This window comes from Myodes glareolus, chromosome 20 (assembly GCF_982192425.1).
Source record: "Myodes glareolus chromosome 20, mMyoGla1.1, whole genome shotgun sequence".
NCBI lineage: Eukaryota > Metazoa > Chordata > Mammalia > Rodentia > Cricetidae > Myodes > Myodes glareolus.
In genome coordinates this window covers 34,643,643-34,667,752 of record NC_142045.1, presented here as the reverse complement: position 1 = coordinate 34,667,752, position 24,110 = coordinate 34,643,643, and positions in this window count along the sequence as shown.

Sequence of the window (24,110 nt, the reverse complement as noted above, 5' to 3'; positions counted from 1 at the left end):
GAACAAGGAAAGGCAGAGTGAGTCACCAGTCAGACACAGAGGAAGCAAGATGAGAATGCCTTACTGAGAAAAGGTACCAATACTTGTGGCTGACCATAGACAAGAATTACAGGTTAATTTAAGCTGTAAGAGCTAGTTAATAATAAGCCTGAGCTAATAGGCCAAACAGTTTATAATTAATATAAGCCTTTGTGTGTGACTTTGTTACTGAACAGCAATGGGACTGGGTGGGACAGTGACTTCCATCTACACTCTCATCAACGGGGTCAGCTCTGCTGTGCTGCCCAGATGAGCTGCAGGGCTCGCTTTCCCAGTGCTGCAACTGGTAAACTCCCTCACCAGCTGGAGGCGATAAGGGCAAGAAGTAGGGCATCTATCCCTCATCACTATCACACTGCAGATGAGGGAGGTGGTTTCAGCTATGACCCTTTCACACTTTCAGGGCTGACTCACACATACTATCTCTGTTTACAGGGTCAACTCTACTATACTGATCAGGTAAGGTGCAGGACCCTTTATCCCTTGTGCTGCAGCTGGTGAAGGGGCTGTGATGGAACTATTTAAGTGCAAGGTCAGTTATTCAAATCAATTGCCATTTACAGAGAAATATGCCGTTTCCTTTCCCTCTATATTTACAGCTGCTGCCTTGATCTGTGTTGGAAAGAAATCAGCATTTCAAGGAACTGCTATGTTTATGACTTTATTTTTTTTAAAAGAAAACATGCTGAATTATTTGGACTGCATAACTTCAGAAGGTTGGAAGCTCCATCAAATTGCAAATTTCTCAAGGTCAGGAAATCATGTTCTCTATTTTGCTGGCAACTTTATATGAGCCTACTAAAGGCTTCCTCATAGAGCAGCTACTTTGTGCATGGAGCTTCAGGTCCCACATTTAGGTTAAATACTTAGCTTAATGTCAGTGCTATAGCAATTGAATTGGGCTATACCTTTTATTTTCTGCACTTATTAAAATACCAAGCTTACATTGCCAAATGTTTCATCATGATTATATCTACCCATTTGAAATAGTATTCAATCTTCCTCCTTCTTATAGAGTTCAGCTACAATAACATGACCATTAAATTTGTAGAAAACAGGTTTTAGACACTCCAATGCTATATATTTTCTCTGCGGAACAGCTTTAAGACAATATGGCTGAATTGTCTTTATCCCCCAGGCTTTATTTATTATTGGATTTAGAACAGAGATTAAACTGAGTATTCTACACCCATGAGTGGCCTCTGGGAACAAAAATTCTAATGAAAAAAAAAAACCTCCCAGTGCAGTGTTCTCAGAACAAGTGGACCACTTACAGTCACACAATGTTTAAATGTCATTTGCTTAAAATTATTTAAAATCCTAGAACCTAAAAACCCTTAACTCAATCCCAACTGATTACAGAGCTTTGAAAGGATCTCTACTTGCTATTAGAAAGTACAATCATGGTTTAATTGCACATTGGCTTTGTTTAGTGATATGTGTGTTTAATATCAGAACTGTGGACTCGAAGTAACAAAATCCCTCATCCTTTTGCTCTGGAACTGGATATATTAGGTAGTTGCCTTTCTAGGTGTTTTGTTTTGCTTTGATTTGTTTTTCATTTTGGTACTGAGTGTTAAACATTCACCTCCCAGTGCTGCTCACAGCTGAGCTATCTCCAGCCCATCTCTCTTGAGAAATGAACTGAAGAGAAGTATCCTCATGGTTCGTGGAGAACACAGAGAAGGGGAGAGGGGTTCAGAAGCCATTTGGAAGATCCTGGAAAGGAAATGCTTCACTAAATATTCTCCTGCTACAACCAGAAAAACATTTTAGGGAACACCCAGCGTTCTGGAAGAAAGGGTGCTGCTTTGGCCATGCCTGTTCCCTTTCCACTTCGTTAAAACTCTTTTTCAAAGATGGTTCAGGTTTAAAGGCTATGGGGACATGCTGCATGCGCTCCGAACAGAAGGGATATAATTATACCTAATTATCATAGCTCGTTTAGCCGGAAGTTCTCCATGACTTGCTTGAGTGTAAGCAATGTTATTTCAGGAATGAAAAAGAATATTACTTTCTAAGAAAGCCAAAGCTTATAATAGATACATTTAATACGCTAAACTATTTGGAAAGAATATGTTTTGATTCTTGGTTCATGGTAAAACTGGCCTTTCCTCCTCATAGTCGATGTTTGTTGACTTGTTTTAATACAAGATATGTACGGTCACCTCCAAGTAACTTTAGAATTTTTCTGCATTGTAAAATTCTTTCATTTTTATTTCAGAAATATTAAAAAGTAGATGCAAAATCCACAATTAAAATTCTGGGTCTGATTCTAAGCTCCCTTGGTTCTTAGGACCTCTGAGGTTTTCCCTTACAATCTGTGATTTGCAAAAGAGTGGTAAAGGAATGGATCCAGGAACATTTCCCTTAGTACTTAAAGCCACAAGATAGAGAAACATATTTTAACCTTAATTGAAACTTACATTGTTCTTACATTTTAGTGATTAGAACAAGAGGGTAAAATATTGTCTTATACATTTTCCCAGTGTGTATTAACTGCATGTTAAAATTAAAACAAGTAGAAAGTTTTACTTTTGGGTATATCATTGCCAAATAATCATTACCTTGCATTGCAAAACACAATGTATGTATGTATGTATGTATATATATATATATATATATGGACTGTATAAAATTAAAATAAAAATCTGAGTCTAACTAAGGAGATGGCTCACTCAATAAAGTGTTTAGCTAGCTAAGGTGATTATAGACTTGCTGAGTTGACAATTACAGCTACATATCACGGATGGGAACCAATTATTGACATTATGAATAAAAGTTTAAATTTAGTGGTGAAAACCAGAACGAGAAAAGGAGCTATGACGTCAGTCATGGGTGCAGATTACAAGAGGGGCTTAGGGAGACATGATGAGAAAGTGACATTTGGACAAAAAATTGATAGGACTAGTGCAGTTACTATGGAAATATGTGGAAGAAAAGGTTTCAAGGTAAAAGGGGAACTGTGGCTCAGAATGTGCAGGAATATTTAAAAAGAGAGCCCTGTGGCTTCAGAGGTGAGAATAGCCACCCTCCAAAACACACCCATCCCTTGACTTTTGATGGTGAATGAAAGGGTAAATACAGTAATACAGTAGAAAGAGACATCCAAGGCACACAAGTGGAACCAAGGATGGATAGAGTAAAGATTGAAGAGGAAACATTTGTGCCCAGCTTTAACTCCTAGATGCTAACAGCAACCACGCTAGAAAGTTCCAGATGAGGTGATAAGATATCAATACAGACAAATGATGCAGATGTCCGTAGACAAAGAGATACACTGGCACAAGATATCATTCCAGACGCACCTATGGTTTAGGGAGCAAAATACAGATGCTGTGAAGTAGCTAGTAGGTAAAGAGCTTGCTGCACATGCATAAGGATAAGCACTTGGTTTTGCAGCTCTGTAAAAGCTGAGTGGGTGGCCTGCTGCAATCCCAGCACTGTGGACACAGAAAAGGTAATTTCTACAGCAAGCTACTTAGCCAGACAACCGTAATAGCAGCCTTAAGGTGCAGCGAGGGACACTGTCTCAGATAAGATGGAGACCATGAAAGGCACCTGTGTCACTCTTAGGCGTTTAGACATGTGCACTTGTGCACACGCACCTGCACATTCAGACAGGTGTATTCACACATGTGGAAACATACAAGCATGCATGTGAAGCATCCTTTTATATATATGCAAAAGTATATAGGTTCAAAATTCCAATGAAGTGTAGTACAGACATAAGGCATAAATTCTAGTGAATGTTACTAGTGCCTGTCACAGGCTGTTATCACATTAAATGGAAGGACTGCTCCACAAACAGAAAAAAAAAATGCTGCAGGATAGATGTTTCCTCAGCACAGAAGTCCTGCTCATTTGCATTCAGACTTGCAAGGCTGGTTGTGTGAAGAGATCAATGAAGAATGAGAACTTCATCCAGTGAACTGATGGAAGCAAAGGCATGTAGATATATGTCAGTAACTTACTGGGGCAAGACCTGGAGCAGTGCATGTACTCAGGCAATGACAACAGTCTCGGCTGAGAGACTGTGGAGTTAGGAGGCAATCAACCATGGAGTTAAATCATTTTAGAAAGATCTGTGTTTTGCTAACAGAAAAAAAAATGATATTATGTTCAAAAGTAGGCCATCTAACTGAAAATCCAAGACTGTAATCATAGAAAATAATCTCTTGGCGTAGCATTCTGGAGATGGCACCGGGTTAATAATCATAGCTGTGCCATTAGCCCATCTGCATGCATGAGCAGAAATGTTTTGTAAGATGAATTTAAATTATGAAAGACCTCAAATTCGGGTGTTATACCCTTATAGCTAGTTCTAATAAGCATGCTGTCCCACTAAGCAATTATGCAACATTTTTAGTCCGAAAACTTCAAGTACAAAAAAATTTAAAAAACATGCAGATATGTGTTCAGAAGCTGGTCATAAAATATTAAGTTGGGTGGTTTTCCATGTGAAACATAATCAGTATGATTTCCAAGAATTTTGGCATTTTATACTTTGGTGTTTAAATTTACAACTGGTATATCCTGATTGACATGAAAACTTCATAATTTCAAAGTTAAGAAATTCACTGTTGTGTGTGAGAATTCTCTAATCCAGGTAATGCAATTCTCTAAATAAAGTCAAGGATGTTATTTTTTGTATGCTATGCCTGTCATTAGATACATTTTTAAAAAATAAGCTTTCTAGTTATGTAGAAGAAATAATAAAATTAAAAACTTATATGTGGAGAGGTGTTTAAAGGTTTTATTACTAATCTGTCTGCAAATAAAAACTACTATGTTCAAAAAAAGCATCTAAACAGTGGTTGCACATACCACCTAATGTGTCTCTAATTCAAAGTCCAAATAACTACCAAATAAAACTATGAATTTTCATTATGACCCCAATTGTAAAAGTTCAAAAACTGAAAGTTTCTATTCTTCCCAGAATACTAGCAGGATTTAATATGTATCATCTGTCTATATGTCACCTAAGCAGAATTAATGGTGAATTATTCTTTCCCGATAAATTTTAAATTATACCAACTTTATAATAAAAACAGCATATGATATGATCACATATTCTATAAGATGAGTGGATCGCTTTGTATTTTAAGCCAATAGAAAGTAATCAGAACACTGGCAAAGATTAGACAGCCTAAAATACCAAAAAGAGGAGAGCTAAAATAACATATTGAAGCACAATTAATAAAAACTCAGAGACAGAAATTGGGGTTCAGCCTGAAAGTCAGAAAAGCAAAACAGCCAGCCACAGGCTCTTACCTCTACCTCTATCCAAAAATGGTCATCCTGCTTCCAGGAAGCTCAGAATGAGACTGAAAGCTGTCTTTCTCCATCTTATAATCATCTCTAGTTTGGGGATTAAGGGCATGCGCCACTACCGCCTGGTTTCTCTGGCAAACTAGTGTGGTTACTGGGATTAAAGGTGTGTGTTGTGTCATTGCTACCTGGTCTGTAAGGTTGACCATGTAACTGTTTTACTTTTCTGACCCCCAGGCAAGTTTTATTTATTAAAATACAAATGAAATGCCACTAAAATATATAAAGCAGAAATTTTAGAGAAATGCCTAAGTCTTCTTCAGATTCGCTTTCAGATTTGTAAATGGGAGGAAGTGGGCGGGTGATATCAGAGATAGAAATTTTCCTAGCAAACTTTGTTGCACAGGAAACTGTAGACATTATGATCTCTCAGATTCCTCAGATTCTTTGAAAGTTCAACCTGTATGGTTTTAAATCAAATATTTCTGCTCTACCATGCATCTTTTGAAAAATGAAAGTGAAATAGTTTAGTCTTCCCCCCCCCCTTGGGGGAGCACAAAATCAAAGTTATCATTTTGAAAAGGTTTTGAAGCTATTTCCTACTTTTTATTTCTGTTGCCATGATAAAATACTCAGGAAAAAAGCAACTTAGGAGAAAAGGGGCTTGTTCAGTTTACAATTCCAAATTACAATTCATCACTGCAGGGAAAGCCACAGTGGCAGGAACTGGAGCTTCCTGTAACCGCTTGACTGTTGTAACTGCAGTCAAGAACATACAAAAACAAATGCTCGGCGCCACCTTTCCTTGCCTAGGGAATTAATGGTGCCACCCACAGTGGGCTGTGTCTTCCCACATGAATTAATAAGTACTTAAGACAATCCCGCAGAGACGTGCACACAGGCCAACCGACTTCAACAGGGATGAAAAATATGCAAAGAATCTTCATAATTTGGAGTTAAAATTTTTGAGACAAGAAACATCTGAGAATAGCTGTTCAGAAGAGAATGAGACCAGATTTAAGTCAGGCGCTCCAGCCTCTCTTCCATGCATGTCTTTTGTTGTCAGCTGAATTAAACATTATGCTTCATGCTAAAGTAAATATTGGTTAATGGCAGTCTAGAGAGATCGCTCAGAAGTGAAATGCCCTTGCTCCTCCAGCAGAGAATCAGGATTCAATTCCCAGCAACCACACAGTTGCTCAGAACCATCGCGTCCATTTCCAGAGATCCACTAACCCTTTTTGGCTTTGTAGTCACCAAGACACATACAGAGTGCACATGCATTCATTAAGGCAAACACTAAAACATATAAAATAAAAATAATCAAGTCCCTTGGTAAAAATTGGTTATCAAGTTTTCAGAGGGTTAAAGTGTTGAAGATGATGTTCCTTATCATAGGGAGACATAGAATCTGGTCTGACAATGTCATTATTAGCACAGCAGCAATCAGTATAATCAAGGAGAAAGGCTTCCTAACAAGTATATGGAATTAACACTGAATACCTAACATATCTGAAAGCAAGTGTGTCGGAGTTTTAAAAGTATGTAATTTTCAGACAAACATAAACATATATTTAGTAAATTGGGGGCTTTTAAAAATATTGTCTGAATAAAGGATAAATGTGTCAAATTTATTTCTAATAGTAGATTGAAGAACTAAAACAAAAGTTCATTGTCAGATAAAATAGAGGTTTCACAATATTATCAGTGAGACAGATGACAGAGTAACTAAGACTGAAGCTGAGAATAGATATCACAAACAAACTTATGAATTAAAATTATCATTAAGCATGATTATATGGTCAAAGAGATTAAATAATGTGGGCCAAAGCCTTCATTCAATTAAAGATCATCTAAATTTTAAAATAGTTCCAAAGAATAAATTGCTAGAAATGACAAGTGATGAAATTTTTAATATGAATTTTGTAATATTACTTGCCTTATTAGAACAAAGAAATATATATCCCAAGTTGCTTTTAATTGTTCATAATCTCTTGTTTAATTCTCCTCAGCATACCATTGGGAGATGGTTTCTCTACAAGGGGCACTATTAAAACAATACAGTAGAAAGGTTTGGATCGTATAAATTAACAAGCAAGAAGAGAACAGTTGATCACATTTAAAACTTCATATATTGATACACACAGGATTTAATCAAAGTATTCACATGGGGCATTTTATAGGGGGAATTGTTGCTTATAAAAAGTCTGTTAGCAGCAGTTACAGAAGAATGGCTTCAAGAGTGCTGTTAAATTGTCTCCAAGAACAGTTTCAATTAAAACTGTATTGCTTGTGTATGCCCATTGTTTTTCCTGGGTGTTAGTTACTTTTCCATCCCTGCAATAAAATACCATGATCAAGCCAACTCAGAGAAGAGTGTGTTTGGGATTAGGGTTCCAGAGGGTTAGGATTCATACTGACAAGAGTAACATGGCAACAAGCAGCAGACACGGCAGCTGTAATTAGAAGCTAAGGTTGTTTTTTATCTTTTCTTTCTTTTTTTTTGAGACAGAGTTTCTCTGTTTAGCCCTGGCTGTCTTGGTACTCTCTGTGTGTACCAGGTTGGCCTCAAACACAGAGATCTACCAGCTTCTACCTCCCTAGTGCTGGGATTAAGGACTAAAGACATGTGCCACCACCCCCAGCTTTAAGGTTCATCCTGAAAGGCCAAGAACGAAAAGTTATCTACCAGTGGTGCATGTCTTTAAATTCTCAAAGGTTGCTCTCAGGGTCATGGTTCTTCTAGCAAGACAACTCCTTAACCGCCCACCCACTGGGGACCAAGTGTTCAAATAATTGAGATTGCAGAGGACATATTATTCAAACTATCAACTACCACACGCTATGTTTTAGTTTTGTTATATTTATTATGTATGTAGTAATGATATGCAGCACAAGGGGGTTCCACAGATCCCATGGTGGGGGACAAACATGCCATCAGGCAGAACTTACAAGGGAAGGAAGTTTTTTTGGGAAGTGAGGGGAGCAAGAGAAAAGAGAAAAGAAAAAGAGATAGAGAAAGATGGAGAGGCTCGGCCTTCTCAGAGAACAGCAGAAAGGGAGAAGTAGGAGGATCTTGTCTCTCAAAAAGACTTTGCACCTGTGTGGAAACAGGGTACTGCCTGCCATGCATGCAAAGGTGACCACTCTGACTCTGCCAGGTCCCCAAGGGACAGAGCTAGGTTTGCATTTGCCTGGATGATAACATGTAGAACATGCTACATATGAGTAAGGAATCGTTTGTTAAAATAATAAATGTAGTGGAGAAATAACCACAAAGAGTCAAAAGCAGAAATGCTTTTAGCAGACAAAACTTTTCAGTGTCTTAACTTTACTGGTCAATCTATTCATGCAGTAAATTACACTATACTATACTATACACACACATATATGCACACACACCCCACACCACATACACACACATACACAAACACTCACATGTATAATTCACACACAAGACATATACAATATACACACAGTGACAACACATGCTATACACACACAGAACATAGCACACATGTACACACACAATAATACAACATACACATAATGCTGAAATAGAAATAAACTTGCCATGTGTTATATGCCAGTTTCAAGGTTGTGCTATCATATTAAAAAATTTTATCATTGAGCAAAGATGGATGAGAGGCACCGGAATTATTTCTTATAATTATGGTGAGCCTATTATTTTAAAATAAAGCATCTTTTTTAAATGGGCTTTAATAATAAATGTAAGTCGATCAGCTGAGAGAGGAATGTTCAGAGAAGGTGGCAAAGACATTCAGTGTCAAGGTAAAAAGGCATTATCTCAGTCGGCCATTTGCTAGTGTTATTTCCCATTTGTAGCTAGGACACCTTGTAACTCAACAACAATGTCAGAATCTGCTCTTGAGTATCGGCGAATCAATCCCACACCAGTTATGTTTTAAGGGGTTATTTATTTTGGGGGGTAAAACTTACATACACCATAAACCGTCAGGAAGGGAGCCTAGTTGCTGGAGCAGGAGCTGGGAGCAGGAGCCTGGAGCAGAAGCCGGGAACAAACACCGTAACCAAGAGCCGGAACCAAGAGAGAGCCTGATCCTGATCTGTTTCTCTTTTTAAAAGAGAAATATACCACTCCCCAGTGGGCTGGTATTTTAGCAGCTATTGGCTGACGGAGCGAAAGTCGCTCCCCGCTGCACTGTGGGCTCGTATTTTAGCGACTATTGGTTGAGGCAGCGGAAGTTACTCCCACAACACTTGAGATGTTATACGATGATGGAAAATGATCTTTTCCTGAACAAACTCTTCGAGTCACAAATTATGTACAGATTAAAATACTGTACTTTTCATGGATTAGTGTTGAAATTATCCCAGTGGGCATCTACCAAGAAGACTTGACTCCCAATGTAGTTTGTATGTCTTGGCATATTTTCAGTCCAATGTCTGTCCTGCTTTTGTGTTTCTAGGTAATTCTTTTCAACATTTATAAGAAGGAAGCCAATTAAAATGCTATTGAATAATTAAAGAACACCTTGTTTCTAGTAGTAAGAAAGTATTTGTTAAAAACAATTTTATGAAACAAAAATAATGTTCCTAAGTAAAAATGCTGTATGAGTGAATCAAAGTGAATTTTCTTACATTGGAAATATCAATTTAACTACCAAAATAGAAGTAAAATTGAGCAAGAGTGTACATTATTGTACATTAAATTTAATAAAAGAAACTGTTCCAGGAAATATAAGGTTTTCTTGAACTTTACTAAAAGGAAAATATCCCATACAAAAAATGAAGCAATTTAGGGGATTGAAAAGCAATAGATTTAGAATCAATTTATATGTAAACAGTTTGTTAATGAATATATTTGAAAGGTTTTAATGTTATCCATTTGGCAAAAACTACTTGCACTTAAAAATAATGTCTATGCTTCCCTCTTGAATCTGCATGAAGTTATGACTATTTTCACCAGTTGCACACAGAAGAAAGTAAAATAACATAACTTCCTAATTTTAGGTCATAAGTGAAGTGAGTTTATACACTACTGGATAATTCTCATTCAAACAGTGAGCTACAAAATAAGAAGTTTGTCTATACTATGGCTTCAGTACTCTGAGCCTCCCTTCAAAATAGCCATGGTGTGTAACCTCAGGTCGACTGCCTGACTGATGTTTCTCATTAGCAAGCATCTTTGCCAATCTTGTGAGTGGTTGTGTTGAGTATTCAACTTGAAATAACAATAATGACAGCCAATAAATGGACTTTTCTCAAACACCACATTTACAAAATAGATCAGAGAAAAGAAAAATACAATGATCACTCATGTTGATAGTAGTCTTTAAAATATAATTAGCAATTCAGTTATATAATGTTACTTAAGTAAGAAAGCAAATTATAAATAACATGAAAAAAATCAAATATCCTTCATATCCTTCACTTGAACAATGAAGAGTTCTATTGCAAAGATCTGGAATATAAATCCACTAGTTATAATCTGCAAGGAGATTCCTTGAAACACATAGGGTTTTAGTTACATCCTCCCAATTAGATTAATGGCCATAATTAGTGATCCTAGAGAAGCTAAATAAGAAGGTGAACCCAAAGAAAATCATATAGTTATCCTCCTGAATATTGGAAGTAGACAAGATTGCCAGGCAAAACTTGGGTGCACGGGGGTGTTAGGGGAGTGGATTTAAGGGGAGATGGGTAGAGAGAAGGAAGAAGGGGAGGATTCAGGAGAGCTTGGAGAAATGGGATGGGTGGGATGGAGAAAGGTTGGATATGGGAGCAGGGAAGTAAATATCTTACTTAAGGGAGCCATTTTAGGGTTTGCAAGAGGCTTGTCTCTAAAGGGGTTCCCAGATCCAAGGAGAGGTCCCCAGATTGTTCCTTGGGCAGCAGAGGAGAGGGTGCCTGAACTGTCCTTGTCCCATAGCCACACTGATGAATATCTTGCATATCACCATAGAACCTTCATCTGGCGATGAATGGAGATAGAGACAGAGACCCACATTGGAGCACTGGACTTAGTTGCCAAGGTCCAAATGAGGAGTAGAAGGAGAGAGAACATGAACAAGGAAGTCAGGATCACGAGGGGTGCGTCCACCCACTGAGACGGTTGGACTGATCTAATGGGAACTCATCAAGGCCTGCTGGACGGGGACTGATGGAGCATGTGATCAAAATGGACACTCTGAACGTGGCTGGCAATGAAGGCTGACTGAGAAGCCAAGGACAATGGCACTGGGTTTTTATTCTACGGCATGGACTGACTTTGTGGAAGCCTGGTTTTTTTGGATGCTCACCTTTATAGACCTGGATGGAGAGGGGAGGACCTTGGACTTCCCACGGGGCAAGGACCCCTGACTGCTCTTAGGACTAGAGAGGGAGGGGGAGGTGGGGAGGGAAAAGGGAGGTGGGGAAGAGGTGGAAATTTTTAATAAATAAATTTAAAAAACAAAAAAACAACAAACAAACAGAAAAGATTAATGGCCAAAGAAGCTTAAGAGCCAATGTGAAGTCCATGAGTAATGCAACAGAAACCTCATGCACTGAATTGAAAGCTTATTTGAAATCCCTTAATTTTAAGTTTCCATGTTCACAAAATTGTTTCAAGGTAGACCTCTAATTCACAGGGACAGCGTTCTGACCTAAACTGCCCTTCTGGTATGATTATTCATCCCCACACGTCACGTATCTGCTCAGAAACTGGGCTCGTAACCCAAATCTTTATCAGGCCCTTAGAACTAAGTCTGAAACCAAGAAATAGTACCCATTTTAAAATACTAAATACAACCATTTTTATTTGTATTAATTGGCTTGGAATCAGCAGAAGTCATAGGAATGAATATAAAAATATGAAACAGATGGAAATAGTATTAATGAATTAATAGTAAGCTTAGTTGTACGTTTTGTAACTCTTTTTTCCTTTGTTTTGTCAACTAAACATTTTGAAAACTTGAAAAGAAAAACTACTTTAAACTGGAAGCAGGGTAGGGAGAAGGCTCTTACAGAATACCCAAGTTCTGTTTCCAGCACTACACAGGATGACTCGCAACTGTCTCTAACTCGGCTCTAGATCTCAAGCCCTCTTTAGGGATCCATGAATGCCTGCACACACTTAGCATACACTTATACAAATACATACATATACGTAATTAGTTTTTTTAATCTTAAAAAGTAAACGATATAATTATGCTATTGATTTCACTTTAAATATATAGGACCATTATCCCAGATTGTCAAATTATGCCTCATGTGAAATAGAATCTCTAAAATCTTAGACTAATTTGAGGTTGAAAAGAATGTTCATTATTCATTATTCTTGGAAATTTGTTGCAATGTAAATGTGGAATCGTCCCTCTATGTTCCCCTCTTTTGTAAGAACATGTGGAAATCAATTAGGGGCATTGTTTCAGGAGGCTGTTGAACCTTTAAGAAGTGATGTCTAACTGAGGGATGTGGGTCATAGAGGTGGGTAGTGTAGTCTTGGGCTTTATAGTCATGCCCCATTGAGTCCTAGCTCCCTGCTTCTATGTCCACCAAACTGTAACTGCCACAGATCCAGGCTGACTACCACACCATCCCCACGGTGATGAATTCTCTCACACTGTGAGTCTCAAGTTGCCCTTGTTTGATGTTTAGGTCATAGTAACACAAAGTAACCAACAAGCTTATTACATAAAATACTGAGAGATTTAGATGATTAATTTTATAGCCACAGTTTAAAATTTATCTATAAAATTTAAAAAGTAGGTGTTGTTATATGTTCCCTATTTAAACAGTCAAAATAGTCAAGTTAAATTAATGATTAAGATATAAATGAAAGACATCTTAATATTTTTAAGTTACTAGATTTACGAATTTTAAAATAAATTCTATATATGTGTTGAGTTGGACAAAGTTAAAATCTATAACATTAGCTAACAATTAAAACATAAATACTAAATAGGAAATATTATTTTCAATTTTGTTTGCAATAACAATACAAAAGAGAATTTCTGTAAATACTTTCAATATAAATTATTGCAGGTTTAGGGCTCAATTTTATGATATGGAGGCTAGCTTTTTGACTAAATATTTTAGTGAAAGCATACTGATACAAAGAAATTAAAACCTAGAGATATAGAATCTAAATAATTTAAATGTGAACATAGGAAGCATTCTGATCACAGAGACCATATAAAAATTCAGACAAAAAAAACCTACCTTGTAAATTTTTGTTAACATTACTCTATTGTAGCTAATTTATGTAGGAAATACATAAGGTTGGCAACCTTTGCTATCTCTTTTTAGTTTGTGCTTTTGCTAAATATATAACATTAGGAAGTATTGTGGCCGCTAGATTAGATCATGCGCTCTCTGTAGCCAGGTTTTGTCTTCAATAACCCTCACTTCATATGGATATCAAAACATCAGAGCGAGGCAAAAAAAGGACATTCAAGGGTTATAGTTTAATTATATCTGCTCATATCCCTAAATTAGTAGGTTCAACTTGTGTTAATATTAATGGCCTTGTCTTACTTCTGCACAAGATCAGAAAGACAATTATAATAGAACATAAAACTACTAGACCATCAGACTTCCACTTTATCTTTAAGACAAAAATAGGAAAATTTCAATTATTATTACAACACAGCTATAAAATTATCAATTCACTAACCTGGAAATTGGAAAAAGATAATATCAGTTGCTGCGTCAACAAGCGGAATTGAAATATACTCCCATGACAGGTAGAGAAGCGCTACTTAGAATCTGGGGTGAAAATATTCATTATTTGTTCCTGTCAGTTTCTTCTTTTTTCTCACCATAGAGAATCTGATTCAAAATCATTTTCAAATAAAAAGGCTTTTCTGGGTCAAACAAGAAGAGAAGAATTACTAATTTCAAAAGTGTAGTAGGCATTATTAAAGTTTAGCTGGGAGAAAAGGGCATATGCAACTCTATTAGGTTAATGTTACCTTCAAATAAGTAATGAGAAAATAACGAAGTTGATTTTCTATCTAATAGTGTTTGGGAAACCATGGCAATGTCTGCTTAGGCATTCCTAGCACAAGCAATTTCATCTCAATTGTTCAGTCCAAATCTGTCCTTATAAAGCAGTTGAGAAAGTCTTTCATTCGAGCAAGAATTTTATTCATTTCCAGAATTACAGGGGCTATGTGTTAAAATAAGAAACCTTTAGCACGTCAGTCCGTGGCTGATATCTGTCATAGCTCCCTCCAGTGACTTCACTTTGAGAACACACTCGTCACTCAAACTCTGGGGGACACAGTCATCACGCCTAACATTCAGAATTAATATCTTGCCAGCCTAAGGCCATGAAGCAAGACAGGATTGATGCCAATCTCTTCAAAGTTTTGGGTCGATAATCTGTCATAATCATTTTCTCTTTGCTAACCCACCCTACACCCTTACTATATCAATCCTTGAGCAGTCTGTTTTAGAAAGAAATCTGCAGAATGTATTTATTCTATGAAAGAATAGCATAGGCTCACAAACACTGAATTTTCTAGGAAAATAATAGTTGAATCCAAGTCTTGTGTGAAGAGAAAACTAAAGTGATTTTCATTAACATGGTAGAAGTCATTCATTCTCTAAAAAGGAAAAATTAAATTACTGAAGTTACTGTAATATTCAAAGATCAAGCAAACTATTACCTAAAATTCTGCAGGCATTCTTGATGTATAAAGCTAATATATGACTCTCTCTCTCTCTCTCTCTCTCTCTCTCTCTCTCTCTCTCTATCTATCTATCTATCTATCTATCTATCTATCTCTGTGTGTGTGTGTGTGTTTACAGATGAACTGAGTCTTGTCATGACATTTAGAAAGAGGTGATACATCACTGTGATTCTGTTTTCTAATCACATATGCTACATTCCTTTTTCTTTTCTTATGGCATGGAGCCATATTCTTGGACTGCTTACAGCTGGACTTTACAACTACAAAATCCTGGATGTCATTAGCTGGCTCAAGTGCCTGAGTTCATATTTCATTGCCTTCAGAGTCTACCATACAGAGCAATTTTGTGTCGCTAAAGATGAATTTTATGATGTTTTTCTAAAACTTCTAATTATAAGGTAATGTACAGTGAATGCTTCAAGTTATAGCTCCAGCTTTTGATTTATTTTACAAGTCTTTCCTCACTGTTCTTTGCTAAATAGACATTCTTCGTATTTTATTAGCGATTTCTCCCATTGCATCATGCTCGCAGTGGAATGGTTGCCTGTGTTTTATTTTACTTCTGCTATTAATTACCTATGGGCCTGTATCATGTCTCCTACAAACCCATTTATCATAATGGTGCCTGTCGGTGTCCCTGCAGTGATCAGCCTGTAAGAGTTTCCATCGGAAACCCCACTTCTCAGGGGCTTTAGAGTCTGCTGTAAAACTGGGCTTTAAGTCACACATGTTGGAAGTACATGGAATGATCTATGGAGCACTTTATTTTTCGTTCCAAAAGGACATTATTTTGGAAACAGTTATTTCTAAATTGATGTGTGTCTATGTTGTGGTAGAGGACCTTTTTATAAAAACAGTATAATTTTTAAAATTTTATTATTCTGTGATTTTTCCCATAGGAGCATGCGTCTTTGCCATTAATAGGTAACCACACAATCTAGGTTATAGGCATATTTTCATGAATATTTCTCTATTTTAATTTCACAAAGGCATGCATGATTGTTATCTTTCTCAGGAATTTTGAAATGTGCCTTTAACCATCGGAAAAGAATGCCAGAAAGTTTTCTTCTAATGATAGGTAATTGATCTCCTAAAATACTTTCGGAATTACCTGGGGCATTGCTCATTAGAAAATCTGCCAGTGGAAGCCATGTTTTTATGACCTTCTCTAATTCATAAGGAGTAAGTTTGTATAACATTATCAACTCAAGAGCTATTAAATACTCTTAAGAGTGATATTGTGTTTTCATTAAAAAAAAACGTAAATCTGGTAAGTATTAACTTCAAACTAAAAAAAGCTCAGTATAAGTGTGTTTCAAAGACTAAAATAAGAAAAAAAAAAAGAAAGAAATGGCAGAGAGGTCAAGGCAGCAGGAGCTTGAAGTGGCTGGCTGACCAGATTCCATCCTCAGTCAGGAAACAGAGGGGGACAAATGCAATGGTAGTGCTCCTTACACTGCCTCGTTTTATAGAGTGCTCAATACCCTGCTCAAGAAATGGTCCCAAGCCTGGACTTCCCCTATCAGTTCTTATAATCAAGATAATCTTCCACAGCATGCCCAGTGGTTAGTTTCCTAGGAGAAGCTGGATTCTGTCAAGTTGACAACTGTCACTAACCATCATCTCTCGAAATTCATCATCCTAAAGAGAAGCTTCTCTCTCCTCATCCTGGAATCCCATGACCTAGTCTGCATCTCTGAGTTCTCTACTGTAAACAGTCACTGAAGTCCATTGTGCACACCATGTCTTTTCATGTCTAGTTTATTTAACTTAGCGTGTTTCTCAGCTTCAAGTTGGTTGTGGTGTATGTAAGAATTGAGATGCTTTGATGGCTGAAAACTATTGCATTTTTATTATTCTTCGTTTCCTTTATCCATTCATCTGTTCATGAATATTAGGTTCCACCTTTTAAACATTACTAAAAGAACATAAGAATAAAACGACTCTTAATGACATATAGTTATACCCAGAAATAAGTGTGTCTCTCAACCCTCATCAGAAAAGCTTTTTCTTTCAGTGGATGGTAACACACACAGAGACCCACAGTGTGCAGAGAGTAAGAGACTTTGAAGTTCCCAGTCCCAAATGGGGCATCTTCATCACATTCCTCCCTTAAGGCCTCAGGGATGTATGTGGAAAGGAGGCAGACAGACTTCAAGAACTAAATGTGGTATATGATTCCAAGAGAAAAGTCTTGCAGACACAAGAGGACTGCACAGCGTCACAATAGACAAAGTCCCAGCACTGAAAAAGGGAAGTTGAAGTAGGGCCCCACTCCTATCCAACGAGCTATTTGCAACTGATACTTGCTAGGAAAGAGAAACCAGTTTTCTCCAATGGAGTGTTACTGGGTGTGTCAAATACTCCACAACAGGCCCCATGCTCAAGAGTACTTGGCCAACATAAAACAAACTCCATAGTTTATTTTTAAGTTTTGGTTTTGGGTTTTTTTGGGTTTTTAAATTTTGTTTTGTTTTGTTTTTCATGTCGGGAGAAGGAGTTGTGTCATTTTGTTTTAGTATTTTCTGTATTACTGGGTTTTTGTTTCAATCTTAATTTTTGTCTCATTTTAACTTTGACGGAGAGAACATGAAGGTGAGTGGACACAGAGGTGTGGGGAACCTGGGAGGATTGAGGGAAGTGAAAGAGTATAAGCAAAATGTAGTATGTGAAAAAATATTTAAATATAAAAGGGAATAACACTTTTAACATTGATTTGCTAGTTCTTTTCAATTTCCTGAGTTAAATTACTATGGTATCACAGTATGTCTATTCAAATCTCTTATCTACATTTTTATTAATCTTTTGCAATTTATTTATGTATGGATGCAGACTAGCACTATGTAGCTATGCCTGACTTGGACCTCACTATGTAGATCAGGTTGGTCTTTAACTCCACCTGCCTCTACCTCACCACCCCATGTCTGGAATCAAAAGCATAAGCCATTACAACTGGCACTTTTGTTTGTTTGATTTTGCTTTGGGGGTTTTTGTCTTGTTTGTTTTGTTTCATTTTGTTCCAAGGCAGAGTTTCTCAGTCTAGCCATGACTGTCCTGGAACTCACTCTGTAGACCAGGCTGCCCTTGAACTCATAGAGATCTGCCTGCCTCTGCCTCCCAAGTGCTGGGGCTAAAGATGTGTATTGCCAGTTACAACTGACATTCGTATCTACATTTTATTGTGGTGTTCATCCTTTTGTCACTGAGCAGCAAAATTTCTTTATATAATCTGCGCATAAATTTCTTACCACACATTTGATTTTCAAATATATTTTCTTATTTCTTGCTGATACCCTTTAGCATTTAAATTTTTAGTTTTTATTAAATCAGATTATTATTTTCTTTTGTAGTCCTTGTTTTTATCTCACTAAAAAGTGTGAATTTAGAGTCATAGATATCTACTTATATAGTTTTTTAACACCTTGATAGATTTGACTATCATATTTAGATCCCTGATCTTTTTTTTTAGCAAGTTTGTCTGCATTATGAAGAATTGGACCAAATCTAAGCTTTTGTAAGTGTTTGTGAAATCCTTCAATGCCATTGCTTTACAGACTATTCCACACCCACAATGGTTCAAGTGTCTAGATTGAGGGCACTGAATATATACCAGAGATTACAAAATTTATCCTATCATGTAATAAGCTTCCCAGTTAGAAAGACCTCTACCAGGAAGACACCATGATGTCCACAAATAGCCAGAGGAGACAGTTTTTATGGTACTTCATGGGACTGGGCTCAGGGTAACAATGCTCACTTTGAACTTTGTCCCTGTATCAAAGGTAGGAGAATCAAGGTTTTCTTCCCATTCTCTCAGCTTTGAGACGGAAGAAGAAGACTCAGAATGGGACTTAAAACCTACTGGGAATCAAACATTAACACTATTAGAACAATCCACAAATGGGGAAAACTCCAAGCCATATAGCTAACTTGGCTCTTGTATTTAGCATATAAAAAGAACTCTTAAGATATAGTAGAAAATGACAACCCAATTTAAGCATGGTGACAATAGATCTTAAAAGACGCATTTACAAAGAAGATAGGTAAGCACCTCGGAAATATTTGAGAATATGTTTAGCATCATTAGGCTCTAGGTAAATAAAATTCAAAACTATTGCAGTCTCATTTATTAGGCCCATTAGGATGGCAGCTCGAGGATTTATGTAAAGTACAAATCAGCCAGTGTTGATGAGGGCATGGAAAAACTACAATCATTATATATCACTCTCCTGTCACAAGAAGAAACGGTTACAGTACAAAACAATTTGACATTCTTCAGAAACTAAAACATGACCTGCAGGTTGCACATTCCTAAGTATAGGTCCAAGAGAAGTGAAAACATATGTGCATACCAAAAAACCTTGTGTATGAATGTTCAACGCACCAAGAAGTAAAAAGTAATAGAAGCCCCCATCAACTGAGTGATAAACAAAATCCATCTATAACATAAATATATCTCAACAATATAAAAACCCGTTAAAGCAATACAGGCCCTGACATAAGTAAATCATGACACTTCATTCCATAAACAAATCCACTCAGAGAAGGCCAAATGTTATATTATAATTGTTTCCATAAAATGTCCAAAAGAGGCAAGCATACGCAGGCAGAGAGTGCCAGTGCCTTAGAATGGGCCTGGGGGAAGTTGACTGACTATTCTATGGTGTAGAATTTGTTTTTGGGGTATAAAATTAATTTAGAAGATGGTAATGCTTATGCCGCTATGAATAAACTAAAGTCTAGTCAACTGTATATTTTAAATATCAGAATTGTACTGTGTGTTCAATATATATCACAATAAAACATACACATTCACATTCTGGGGACCCCAAATCTCTTAAAGTAATGACTATGATCATCTTTAAAATTTTATGCAAGTCTTAGAAGCCATTTTTCTTCTATGTTAATATAACTATCATAGAGAGTAATTATTTGGAATGAAAACAACTTGAAGAACATAGCCAAAGATGGATGAGCTCCATATCTTTTAGTTCTCCTCTGTAATGTATTGAGTTGGGTTGACATTGTTTCTCCTCAGTCATGTCCTATTTCTAATTGATTTACTGTCAATTCATATAAGGCATTTGGTTAGAAAAGCTATCTTGGTCTTTTGAGGCTGTAAGAGTAATGTTCACACTCTTTTTCTCTCAGAAGTAAGGCAGCCGTGTAAGTGAGTCGGGGTGGACTATGTCTAATGGCTATGACTATCATGAGAATGATAGACTATCCTGATAGGTTAGCCTACCTATAAAGGCTATTTTAGGGGCATGATTAAAGTTATTTTCAGTAAGTTACATAATTCTGTAAAGAATTCATTTCATTGGGTTGAAAAAGGACGGCTCAGTAGGTCTTAAAGGTGTTTGCATCAAGGTTGCTGATTGGATTTTCATACCTAAAATCTGTATAATGGAAAGAGAGAACAAACTCCTGAAAGTGGTCCCTGAAAGTGGTCCTATGACCTCCACATCTGCACTTTGGCTTGCATGCCATGGCATACACATACACTAAACAAATATGTCTTTTCAGCAAAGAGGACCCTAAGAGAGACATACATGGATCTAACATACGTGGGAAGTAGAAAAAGACACGACCTACCGAGTAAATTGAGAGCATGGGGATCATGGGACAGGGTAGAAGTGAAAGGGGGAGCAAGGGAAGGGAGGAAATAAAATATATAGCTTGATCAAAACAATAAAATATGTCTTTTAATAAAAAAATTAATGTCCTTCAAACAAAACTAATTAATGATGCACGATTACCTAGTATTAGAACAAAGAATGAAGGTATGACTCCCATAATGTTCACTTAAGAGCAAAGACTTTCTCAGGGTGACCTTGCCACCAATGGAATAACTGAAACTGGAAACATTGTGGCTGATCACAAATTAGGAGGTGAATTCTCCTTCGGGCATCAGAGGAAAGACAATAGTGAAGCAGTTAGACATCCATAAAGACCCTAGATGGGTCTCTACGACAGTTATATGGTTCAAAACTCCTAGAACAATATGCTTAAGAATCTCTACGTCAATTTATACTTGCTATAGAAGAGAAATATAAAGCAAATGTGTGTGTATAAAATATAAGTTAATCAAGCTGTTTATAGATTATTGTAAGCTAGTTTTGTGTGTGCAGGCACAACTTTTTGTAAAAGCAGACAGAGAGAAAGATGGGAGAAGGAACAGATGAAGGAAGAGGACCAGAGATGAAGAGGAAGTGATAGATATTCTAATTAAATAGTATTTGTCATTAAGGAAAAAGAAAACTCCCTTTCTAATTTTTATATTACCAGGTGCCTAGTATATTTTATGTATCTTGTGACTATGCTCACATTAAAATAATCAATGTTTTGAATAAACAGACCACAAGAAATTACAGATGCCCATATTTAAAATAGTTCAAAAGTGCTTGAGACCATCAGCCCAATAGAAGTGGTCATGGTAGACTAAACAACTTGAACCAGGTGTCCCAGGAAAGGCAGGAACAAGAAAGAGTCAAGGGAGGTCTTAGTTCACTGGGTTTTGGAAAAAGAACTATCTCTCTTCCAATAAATCCTGGGGCTGGGGATTTCACAGGTTTTCTTTTCGCTGGGAAGTGTTCACATAAGGATTTGTGAAGCTTAACCCACAATCTTAGGGCAGAACAAAGGAGAAAGATTGTATGTTTCCATGACTCAGAGATCTGGACCTATGGTACTAATTTAGGCCAAATACTGCTTTTCATTTCCTGTATCTTAGCCTCCTTCGTTTGAAAGTGCAGAAGATTAAGGGAGTCATTGTGGTCAGTGGTATTGGTGGAATTAAAAAAAAAGATAAAGGCTAGACTTGCAGAATGTAGTCTAACACTAACCTAGGATCGGTGTGACTGTCTTCATATTCCCCTTAGGAGTTACCACACAGCATGGCTCAAGTTTATGTGAAAAAACAGTGCAGTCTATGAGGCATTGGGACATAAAGGAATCAAAGGTTAGTATCCATATGTAAATCTCCCGATGGTATATCTGTAAACCATAACTGTTTTTCTCTCTTTATTGTTTTATTTTCCTTCTATAAGCTTTGGCTTTCTTATTTATTCTTACTATGAAAACAAAGATAACATCACACCACAGGAATAAAAATTCCCCATTCTGAAAAAGTAAATGGAGTGTCAAGAAATTTAGCACAATATCAATACTCAAAATACTAGCCAGAACATTCTGTTATATTAAAAATAAGTCATATAACAAAAATATTGTTAAGTTTTAATACCATAGAAGGGACTAGGAGAATAAACCTTGTTTCACTCCATCTGTTTTTCTAAAGATGTAAAAATAAAGTTGTATTTTAAATTCTTCCACTTTTGCCAGTTTAATGGATACATTTCTTATGTGTTCTTTGCTGATATAACATCTATGTTATTTGAGAATTTTTATTCTTGACATCAATTTTGCAGACTGTTTCTAAAAATGGTTGCCTGGCAATACCTGCTTATCAGTGGTTGGCAAATGTGTGCTTGTAACCAAGAACAAAACTGTCAGATCATTGAACACGGAGAATCGCTCTTTTTCCTCAAAACCAATCTGCCTGCCGTGAGCTAATATGAGAACACATATTATAGCAGATTATGTCTGTGTATCTACTTAAATCCAATAAGGACCACATGTCTTTTCATTATTTGTTGAGCCTAAGGCCTAATAAGTTCAAACATGAGAGGTAGTGCCAAACCCAGGGTTGCTCATCAATTACCTCAAATGCATCAGCTGAATTCTGATAAACAAAACTTCATTAAACCAGTAAGTGTAAGTACTTTTTATGTCTGTATCCAAACCCAATAGTATTTAGAGTACATTCACTTATTTACATAAATCTTTTATTATGAATCTACCAAGATAATAATACATGACTTAAAACAAATACCAATTCTTTCTTTAGGGGAAAAAGCACAAATTTTAACAGCAGTTTGCTGAGGGTCCAATGACTCCCTCTGTTCCCTTTTCAGTTCTAGCACCGTCACAGGGAGAGCCAACATAACCACCCAGGAAATGTGGCCTTCTTGAATCACACTGGAAGTTCATTCTATTAGGCAAAAGGCACAGCCACAAGTACCTCAGGCGCATGATTCTTTTTTAAATGAGCGTACTCTTACATCAAGACTCCTGTCTCTATGTGACTCCAAACATTTCTGTCTACCTATAAGTTTCTAATCAGTTATATCTTCTTAAGTGCTCCATTAATAAGTTAATGGGATCATTTATTTACATTCATTCAACTTGCAAAATTCAAGTTATTAACCTCTTTTTAAAAGCTCTACTTTGAGAACAGATTTAGGTGGAGGAAGCAATGTTCCTGTTGTTAACACGACACTTCAGGTGATGAAGATGGTATGACTTGGTCTTGGTTCATACTATTTTGTAATTATTTTTGAGATTATGCATATGTAAGCATATAAATGGTGCACAGGAATGAATGTGGAGCAAACATAGTCTCTACATTTCTTAGAACAAACAATCTGACTTCATTAAGCAAGAAAATTGTCTGCATGAGCCAACTTTCTTATTCTCTTTGCAAAGAGTCCTCAATTGAAAAGTGTTGATAGATCTTGCTGTTCGGAGCATCAAGCTGGGTGGAACCTTCTACTGGAACCATGAAATATTTAAATATCTCATTTATTTTAGAGTATATAGTGAAAGATTCCAGTCTTCATGTGAGATATTAAATTTTTTTTTCAAAACAACCTATTTTGCTCTTGGCAATTTAAAGTTCACAAAGTCCTCATCTTCTTCTTATTTAATGAAAAAGGCCATCCCCTGGAAACAGGCTTATTTAGAAAGGGGTTATACAAAGAAATGAGAAATCAAATTTCTATTTCTAACGCTGACTGAAGCTATCTCTTACTTTGGGCATGCAGCGAATTGAAAAGTAGAATAAACTTTGATTTTATGCATTTCCTAAGCAATACAAGGAAGAAAATTAGACGTTCATTTTGATAGCATTTTTTTCCACGTTATTGTAAAAATTCTGCCAAAACCTCGGGCTGTCACCATCAATGACAACTAATGGCATAGAGAGAAGATGTACATTCCAGAGTCCATTTGACAAGTGATTCTCTGATGAAATAGAAACCTCAAAAAAGAGAACTTCCCACAGAATCACTGACTCTCTTA